The following is a 10,843-nucleotide window of genomic DNA, read 5'->3' on the forward strand; positions in this document are numbered from 1 at the left end:
ACTAGGTGACGACTTCCAGTCCATATTTTATTGATAAGAGACCAGAATTCCTTGTCTCTCCACATTCGCCAGATAGACCCCATTCCATTTTTTTTCCTTGAGTGGTGGACAATCATCGCGACGCCTCACACATGCGACAAGGGTGAAGATTAAGGATCATGGCACTATGATCAGAGATGTGTTGTGGCTGGAAAATAGAATGAGCTGCTGGCCAGGTGTGGAAGAGGCATTGGTTGCCGAAGATCTAGTCCAATTTCTTTTGGATTGTATGAGCACCATGTTGGCCATTGTGCCAAGTAAATCTTGGACCTATGTATGGAATTTGGATGAGTTCAAACTGATGAATGCAGTTGTTGAAGTCATCTTAGTGCCGATACCATTGCATGTCCCCTCCTATATGATCATCAGCATGCATAATGGCATTGAAGTCCCCTGTAACACCCCGGGCCAGGCCGTTACATCCCCCATAACAATCCAGGGGATACCAATATTATGAGAACTTTTATGGCAGAGGTGATTCCATAGAAGTGTTCTTTTGGAAGGTGTATTATGGTTATAGATGAAGGTTATTTTGAGAGGTTGAGTGAAGGATGGGGCAGTGACCTTACACGAAAGCCATTTGGGAGAGGAGTTTTTATAAGTGAGGTTAAGTTTGTATGAGTTCCAACCTACTAAGATACGGCAGTAGGAAGTGTGGTGGATGTTTGAAATAAAATGCCAGTAGAGATGGGCCAGTTTAGCTTTAACTACAGCTATGTTGGCAACTCCTATCTTGGTTTCCAGTAAACCAAAGATGTCAAGATTATTCTTTTGTGTCCAATCGTGGACAGTTTTCTGTTTTTGAAGGCTATTAAGGCCCCATGTGTTCCAGCTACCTATATTAAACATTTATTCAAATAAGGTAAGAAAACAACAACAAGATTAGAGTCCCCTAATCTCCTTTCGCTTCCTTCCCCCTTTCTTTTCCCGGACTATTTTTGGAGAAGAAGTTGGGGATGCATCATGGGCAGCAATGAAAGTGGAAGAGGTCTCCGCGGTGGCTTCAGTAGCTACAAGGTGGCTGCTTTATTCCAGATTTTGAGGCTCTTTATCCCCAACCCACCTTTATTCAGAAGGTAACATAAGGAGGCCCGTGCAACTTTTGCTCCTATATGAGTAAGTGATGTGCCCTTCCATAGGAACAAAGCCAGAGTGCTCTCAATTTTCCTGACAATTGAGCAAGGAATGATGAAAATGCTTGACCAGTAGACTTGTATTGGACTTGACCTGTGTAGGAGAGGGAAGCTGATGTCCATAGCTTAATCCTGGAGATAATCCTCTCAACAAGCGGTATGCAGTTCTGATAAATCAACCTAGAGCTGATCAAAGGAACACTAAGATACTTGACTTGAAAAGTCCCTTGCTTGAAGTTCAAACAATTGATTATGGTTGTCCCGAGCTAGCTCCTCTTCCACCCCTGATAAGAAAACTAGGCTTTTGTTATGGTTTATAACTAGGCTTGACATGTTAGAGAAGGTGTCCAGGACTCCCCAAATAAGTTCCATCGATGCAATGCTTGCATGGCTGAAGATCATAAGATCGTCTGCAAAGCTAAGATGGGTGATAGAGTTCTGTTTGCACCTCTAGTGGAATCTAAACTGAGGATTCAAAGAGGCTAACTTCAACATACCCCCCAAGCCTTCCATGGCGATGACAAAGAGATACGGGGAGAGGGGATCACCCTGATGAAGTCCCCAACTGGATTGAAAAAAACCATGCAGCTTGTTAAAATAATTGAGATCAAATATAAAAAAGAGGCTAGAATTCTGAATAATCTGTATATTATGAATGCATAGTCTTAACCTAAATACAAATAAAGTATATATAGGTTAAACTGAAAGTACTATTCTACCCTTAATAAATAAGACTACATAAATATTATTTAACACAGCTCACCATTAAGACTGACAGAGAAGAAAGCCGAAGATATGCAAGTTTGGATCCATCCTACCATGCGGTCTGGAATGCCTATTGCTTTCATTCCCCTGAGGATGAAGTCCCAGCTAATTGTGTCAAAAGCCTTCCTTAGCAACCTTCAAGGCATATCTGGCTGGGCCACTATCCAAATGGTAATTGTGCATAAGCTCTTAGGTGAGCAAAATATTGTCAGAGATTTGCCTACCTGGGACAAAAGCAGATTGGGAGGAGCTAATCACTTCTGGCAGGATGATCTTTAATTTGGTTGCCAAAATCTTTGATATGCATTTATAAATGACATTGCAGTAAGAGATAGGCCGATCTTAATTCCATCCAACAAGAATTCGGCAGGATGAGGATGAAGTGATATTGGAATGGTATTTCCAGTAATACAGGGCAAGTTTGGTTTCAATGGAAGCTAGATGGGCAGCATCGATCTTAGTTTCCAAGAGGCCAAATATATCTAAATTGTTTTTTTTTTTGCATCCATGCATGGGGTTTTTTGTTTTGGGGGACCATTGAGACCCCAGATGTTCCAGCTGCCAACTATGAATATTTATTCAAGAGGTGATTAACAACGATAATGAAAACTAGTGGCCCCGGGCCTCCTTCTTTTTCCTGCCCCTTTCTTTTTCCTTATAGTAGTCGAAGAGGGGGGTGGGGACTGAACAGGGTTGTCATTTGGAGGGATAGAGGATGTAGAAGCCTCAGCTGAAACCTCCTTATCAGTAGAGGAGGTTTCACTAGTAGTATGTAGAGCATCCATCTTACTTTCGAGACAAATATTCGCATGCAGGGCATTGAAATGATGATGTTGAAGGCCAAGAAGTTCATTACCTGAGTCTTGGCTTGAATCACAATCCTCCATATTTGTTGGAATTGCTGGCTCTATGATAGGCACTAGTAAAGGGTTGGCGTGTTGTTGGGTTGGAGGGTGAGTGGAAGTAAGATGTGTATATTCTACTGGTTGTATGAGTTGGGGTGCAACTTGGATGTTGGTTGGGCGGCCAATGGAAGCTATGGCTTTGAGGTTGTTTGCTATTTGTGGCTGGTAAGGGGTCGTATAGTTGGATTACCTTTGTCCTCTACAATGGGTGGTGTGGGACATAAGTGGCCGCATACCCTGTATTTTTCAAATCTTTGAGGCTTCCATTCATAATCAGCAATAACAGTAATTGGTGCAATGGAGAGGGGGCTGTCAATCTCAAAGCTGTGGATAAAAGGCAAGGCAGTATCAACTTCAACATATAACCGTGCATACTCCAGCCTGGTGCAGCTATACGTGAGTTCATCACAAGAAAGTGGCTAGCCAACCATGCTTGTTGCCAAGCTTAGTCCCTACTCGGACCACAAGGGGAAAGGCAAACCATGGAGTCGGATCCAAACTGGGAGGGTGGAAATTTTGTTTTTATCAAACTGAAATCATGGGTGCCATTATTGAAGAATGATATTCTTCCCTCCAAACATCCTCCTAACATCCATGGTCCTTTCTCTAGCACTACATGCATCTCGTCTTTGGTGTTAAAACAGAATATGATAAAGCCATTGGAAGACATCATAACATTCTCTAATCCATATTGACGTCATACCCTATTGTAGGCAATTGAATTAACGGCATGGAATGGCATTCCAAACCCTGGGAAAAATCTGATCATACAGCGATTCCATTGTTTAGAATTTTCCATAAGCATTTCTTCTGTGATATTAAGGCATTTACCATAAATTGAAGATATGTTATATTATCAGACTTGTTATTATAAAACATGCTTAAGTTAGGGAATTTAATGATACTTTAAGTGCAATATGATGATATAAAACCTTGATAAAAATGCACTTTTAAGTACTAATCAACTACCGATTTCTAACTTAGCTTTCGCTGCCGATTTCTGATTCGGCAACGACAGTTTTCGCTGCCAATTTCTGAATTGGCAGCAACTGAGTCTAATTAAAAGTTTAGGAAACAAACCTGACTGTCTTAAGGAGCTAAGAAGAAAGGGTAAAACCGGTTTTGGACATACCAAAACAAGGACAAGAACACATCTAAACCAACTCTAAACACCCCACCTCATTTAATGGGGAGTATAAATGCAAGGAGAGAGAGAGAAGGTGACCCTTCCTCTTCCCAAAAGTTGTCTGCAATAGCTGCATGTCCAGCTGCATGTTGCTCTTCTCTTCCTCCTTCCTAACGGAAACCCAAACCAAACCAGTAGAGAGTGCCTTGTGAACATGTGAAGGAGAATTGAGATCTTGAGAGAAGATTGGACAGCTGCCTAGAGGGAAGGGAAGAGGGTTCTAGAAAATGTGAGAGGAAGAAGGAGGAGAACCAGCAGGAGAAAAGAAAGAATACTGTCAAACCTTCCCCAAACTTACTTAGATTCGAAAGGTGGTGCGGCCGGGATCGGACTATCGTCAGGACAAGGACACCGTAGGTGGAACAGGTAGGTGGTTTCCACCTTTTTCTCATATGATGTTTATGTTTTAAAATGATTTACTTATGATGATATTTTATTAAATCCTTGTTGAATGAAGAACCAATGATGAAGTGTTTGATTGAATTCTTGATGATTGTCGAAACGACTATGAAATGTCGATAAGGTTCTTGTAGAATGTTGAAACAATGATGAAAATGTTAATGTTTTGAAATGACATGTTTGAGGTGGATACATTATTGTGTTGCGATGAATATTAAACCGACTATGAGATGTTGATTGGGCTATTATGAATTTAGGCTACTGATGAATGATAGTATGAGTATTATGAAGGATCTACTGTTGTATTTTATTGGATGTAATTGTGACAAATGGTTGTATGAGTATTACAAAGGATCTACTTTTGTATTTTATTGGATGTAATTGTGACAAATGGTTGTATGAGTATTACAAAGGATCTACTTTTGTATTTTATTGGATGTAATTGTGACAAATGGTTATATGAGTATTACAAAGGATTTAATGTTGTATTTTATTGGATGTAATTGTGACGAATGGTTGTATGAGTATTACAAAGGATCTATTGTTGTATTGTATTGAACATTAATTGTCATGAATGGTTGGATGAGTAATACGAAGGGTGTACTATTGTGATACTGAATGTTAAATTGTTATGGAATGTTTGTTTGTGTATTACAAAGGATCTATTATAGTGTTTATTGAATGTTAAACTATTATGGAACACCTGTACGAGTATCACGAAGGGTTTGCTATTATGTTGCAGTGAATGTCAAGTTGTTATGAATGATTTGAACGATCGCCTCTGGAACGTTTGATTGGTTGATGATTTTGGTTGGAACGAATGGATGACCGGGATAAATGATTGATTAGCTTCGGTTAATGACATCCGAATGGATGACCGGGACAAATGATTGATTAGCTTTGACTAATGACATCCGAAGGGATGACCAGGACAAATCATTGATTAGCTTTGGCTAATGGCATCCAAATGGATGACCGGGACAAATGAATGATTAGCTTCGACTAATGGCATCCGAATGGATGACCGGGACAAAGAAATGACTAGCTACGGCTAATACCACCCTAAGTGGATGACCGGGATGAACAAATGATTAGTTACGGCTAATGGCATCCAAAGTGGATGTCCGGGATCAATAAATGATTAGCTTCGGCTAATGGAATCCAAATTGGATGTTTGGGACAAATCATTGATTAGCTTCGGCTAATGACATCCGAATGGATGACCCGGACAAATAAATAACTAGCTACGACTAATAGCATCCTAAGTGAATGACCGGGATGAACAAATGATTAGCTTCGGCTAAAGGCATCCGAAGGGATGATCAGGACAAATCATTGATTAGCTTCGGCTAATAGCATCCGAATGGATGATCGGGATAAATAAATGACTAGTTACGACTAATAGCACCCTAAGTGGATGACCGGGATGAACAAATGATTAGCTACGGCTAATGACATCCAAAATGGATGTCCGGGATGAATAAATGATTAGCTTCGACTAATGGCATCCGAATGGATGACCGGGACAAATAAATGACTAGCTACGGCTAATAGCATCTTAAGTGGATGACCGGGATGAAAAAATGATTGACTACGGCTAATGGCATCCAAAATGGATGTCCGAAATGAATAAATGATTAGTTTCAGCTAATGGCACCCTAAGTGGATGACCAGGATGAGCTAATGGCACCCTAAGTGGATGACCATGATGAATAAATGATTAGCTTTGGCTAAATAAATGACTATATTTGGCTAAATAAATGACTAACTTCGGCTAATAGCATTCTAAGTGGATGACCAGGATGAATAAATGGTTGACTTCAGCTAATGGCATCCTAAGAGGATAGCTGGATTGGAGAGTTATGAATTAGTCTTCAAGAATTGATGCGTTCATGTATACTTGGTTTTGTATATAATAAGTATATGAAAGAACTATGTCTATTATGCTTTAAATAGAGAATAACGTTAGCTCAGCAAATGATATTCGAGATGAATGATCGGATTTGAGTATTGTAATTAGTCTCAGTAATTGATGAATTATTAATGGTGGTATTTATATAAGGAGAAATGATAAAATTACGCTCTTTTGGTCCATGAATGAAATGTAATGCTAATATTGCTTTATTATGTTTCTTTAAATTGCTTTATTATGTTTCTTTAAATTGCTTATAATGCTTGAAATTATCTTTTGGTCCATGAATTATTGCTTTATTACGCTCTTTTGGTATTTACATAGGAATGTGAATTTGTGAGTATGTCAATATGATGTAATGTAAACCTATGAGTATGAAAATATAATAATATGAGCACGTGTATTGAGAATCCGTTTTATAGGAATATTGATTTACATTATCCTACGTGGATTGCGCCTTGTTAATGAATGGAATGCAACTATAAATCTGCAGAATGATATGGTGAAAAACATCTAGAACCGGACCAAAAAAAAATTCCATTGATTTTGGCCTTGAAAAAGTCGGGTCGTTACAAGACATGTGCTAACAAGTTAGCTGCAAGGAAGGCTAGTGATGGGGGGAGTAGATGCAGAACTAGCGATAGGAGGTTTAGCTGCTACAGTCTGAGTGTCTGTATCCATAAACTTAGAGGGGGCTTCCATGCTTAATATGCTAACAATAGGGGGACAGGGTACAATGTCTGGTTGGCAGGTTTCCACTGTAGTCATCCTAGGGCATGCATGTCCAAACAAGCAGCACTTTTCACATCAGGGAGGCCTCCATTCATACTCAACCTGAATTAATATTGGTTCATCTGACAGCTTGCTTTCCATGTCAAATTGGTGAATGAATGGCAGTGATGCATCAATCTCCACACATACTCTCACATAATCCAGACGGGTGCAATTGTAAGTCTACTCATCACATGACAATGGCTTACCTACCATACTAGCTGCTAGGCTGAGACCGGATTTTGACCACAATATAAACGGCAGACCATGTAGGTGTATCCAAACAGGAAGTTTAGAAATTTTGTTCTTGTCAAACACAAAATGAGGATGCCATTGCTGGAGGATTATGACCTTTCCCCCGAACATCCAAGGTCCTTTCTCCAGGACCACATGAATCACTGCCTCTGTTTTGAAACAAAAAACCATGAAGCCATTGGCAGTAGTCATCACATTTTCGAGTCCATAGCTTGCCCAAACTCTAGATGCAATGGTGTTAACAACATGATATGGCATTTTAAACCCAGGGAAGAAACCTATCATGCATCGGGTCCATTTTTTTGTTGTCGCTGTTATAATCGCCTCGGGGATTTAAGACTAGCTCCAGCCAGCTGTCTCGGTATAGGTTCTTGAGAGAATCATGTACTAGTGTCTGTGACTCTTACCCTCTTCACCCAGTAAGCAGAGGGAGAGGTTTTAGAGCTTGAAAGAAGGGCAGTTTGTTGCCTGATAGGTTTGCTTGTGTTTATTTTAAGCTGAGAGTGTTGGGGTAGTTTTAGGAGCGAAGGGATGTTTGGTTGTGTTTGTTTTTGTATTTTCTGGCGAGTTCCCAACAGGGTAGTTCGAGGGAGGGGGTGACTGGCCATGGGTGGACATCAAGGTGAATCAAGCAGTAGGTTTGTGGAAAGGTAGCAAGAAGGGAACAGGGAAGGGAAGGAGAAACAGGGAGAGGTATTATAGACGGGAAGAAAGGTGTGGACCAATATCTCTCCGGTGAAGCAAGATAATAAAGATCTGAGCGGTCAGAATATAGAGGGCATTGAGAGGCATAACATACCTGAAAAGTGAGGAAGATCTAACGATGGTCGGCCGAGCTACAGCTCCGGCAGCAGAGTCTCTCTCCTTTCTAGACGTTCTTTGCCTTCAACCCTAAACTCTAAACTTTTTTTTTAAATATAAAGTTAAGTTGTATAAAAAGAAGGAAAAAATAAAATTCTTTACAGAATATACCAAGGTATACCACAAGAGAAATTAATTCAAAATGACATAGCAATCAATGCTACCGTGGAGCCAAGATAGATGGCTGAAAAAACAAACAAAAGGAAAATAAAACTAGAAAAGAACAAATTAATTGTACATGGCCTCTACGTGAACAGGGACTGAGAATTCAAATCCATATTGCTCGAGGGAAGAATTAGTCTAGAGCTGCCTTATCCTATCAAGAGCTACCCAGTGCATTTCAAGCATCTGAGAGATGCCAAATGCTTTTAAATATCTCTGGTATCTGCATGTGGTCCTTGTTCATCAAGCATGCCCTGATGATCTTGAAAGCTTCGTCACTTAGCTCCTATGTTGTCCGGTAGATATGCTTGAAAATTCTGTTGTTTCTTTCATACCAAAGGTAGTATACTACTGTGGAGAGAACCAATCGAGGGAGGGTGTGAGTGAAGTCCTTTTTCCTAAAGGTAGAAGCTGCCCACTGAAGGAGACTCTGCCATGGTGTTAAAGGCCATGGGAAAAGAGTTTTAGCTGAAAGATCTCCCCAAACCTTGGCTGGGTAGATGCATTGGAAAAGGATATGTTCATGCGTCTTTGTGTGCAGACCATATAGAATCCATGTCGAACTGTTAATGATCTGGTGGGAGAGGAGTATGTCCATAGTGTATAACTTGTTCATCAAGGCAATCCAGAGGATGAAGGCATGGTGGGGGGGTGTGTCTTGTGAACCAGATAAGGTGATACTTGGAGTCCTTCGGCCTAGTGTCCCTCAGCAGATCCTATCTAGAATCAATTGTAAGCCTTCCAGAAGAATTCCCCTACCATCTGCATATGTCTGCCTGGAGTAACTGAGGGTGGAGGTTGATGGAGTTCAGGTCCTAGTGACCTGGTGGAGGAGCCAATCTGCCATTTAAGATGATATCTGAAACCTTGGCATTCCATGGTAGCTCAGGGGTTGACAACAGTCTAAAGGGCAGGAGGTCACATAGCCTTCTTCCATTTGGCAACCAATAGTCCAGCCATAAGAAAATGGTCATGCAATTTCCAATGATGGGGACGAATAGTCCTTTACACCAAGACCTGCTTTAAAGAATTTTCCTCCAGGACCATGAGGAAGATGAGGGGATGTTTATATACCAGAAACAACGTGAGTCGGCCTGCATAAGTGAGGGACGCTGATGTCCATAGTTTAATCCTAGAGATGATCCTTTCGACTAGCTAAAGACAATTTTGATGTGCCAGTCTTGACCTGATCATAGGAATACCTAGATAGTTTACTAGAAGGGTCTCTTGTTTGAAGCCTAAACAATTGACAATGGTTGTCTTGAGATTCTCTTTAACTTATAATAAGAAGACCAGGTTTTTGTCATGGTTTATAGTTAGCCCTGAGATACAAGAGTAGCTATACAGAGCCTCCCGGATTAATTTCACAGACACATGGTTTGCATGATAGAAGAACATAAGGTCATCAGCAAAGCTGAGATGGATGATAGGATTTTGTTTGCATCTCCAATGAAACCGAAACAATGGATCTAAAGAAGCTAGTTATAGAGTACCCCCAAGCCTTCAATTGCAAGGACGAATAGATAGGGGGAAAGGAGGTGACCCTAACGAAGCCCCCTGCTAGATTGGAAAAACCCTTGTAATTCCCCATTAAGGCTGATAGAGAAGTAAGCTGAGGAAATGCAAGTTTGGATCCAGCCAACCATTCTTTCTAGGATGTTTATCGCTTGCAGACCCTTCATAATGAAGTCCCAGCTAATTGTGTTGAAAGCCTTCCTCAAGTCCACCTTCATAGCACATCTAACTAGCCCACTCCCCAAGGGATCTATGGAAAAACTTGGTGTTTTGTCACCAAGTTGCAGCCACTGAATCCTAGACCACTGCTTATAGATTGCTTCTTCATCCTTGCAAAGCTGGTTGTATAATCTTGCATGGTTCCTTTCTATGGCTATCAAAACCTCTAAGGCAAGGGATTTATCCGGAGTCATCTGAGCTAAGTTCCGTTGAGTCTTTGCTTCGGCCACCCTATACGAGATATGGCTTATATGGTGTCTATGGAGAGTTCTGAGTGCAATTTTCAAAAGACGAAGCTTTGTTGTGAAGCAATACATAGGGTTGCCACTTATTTGATTCTGCCATACTACTCTAACAATGTCCATAAATTCTTCTCGGTCAGCCCATATGTTTAGGAACTTAAAAGGGGACATTGGTAGAGTAATTTTAAATATGTTGCTAGCCAAGTGGAGAGGAAGGAGGGATTGCAGAAGATCCAGTCAAGCTTTTTCAGGATGGCATGCCTTCCTTACTGACCATTATACTAAGAGAATTTAGGTCCTATAAAGGGGACTTGGATGAGCTTAGTGTCTTGAATGCAGTTGCTGAATTCATGATGATGGCCATACCAATCCATATCCCCACCTAACCTGTCAGAAGATTTTAGTATGGCATTGAAATCACCCATCAATCCCAAGGCAAGGAGGGAAACAAGGGTGCTTGTTATAGCATGTATTCCCAT

Source organism: Populus trichocarpa, chromosome 14 (assembly GCF_000002775.5).
Source record: "Populus trichocarpa isolate Nisqually-1 chromosome 14, P.trichocarpa_v4.1, whole genome shotgun sequence".
Taxonomy (NCBI): Eukaryota; Viridiplantae; Streptophyta; class Magnoliopsida; order Malpighiales; family Salicaceae; genus Populus; species Populus trichocarpa.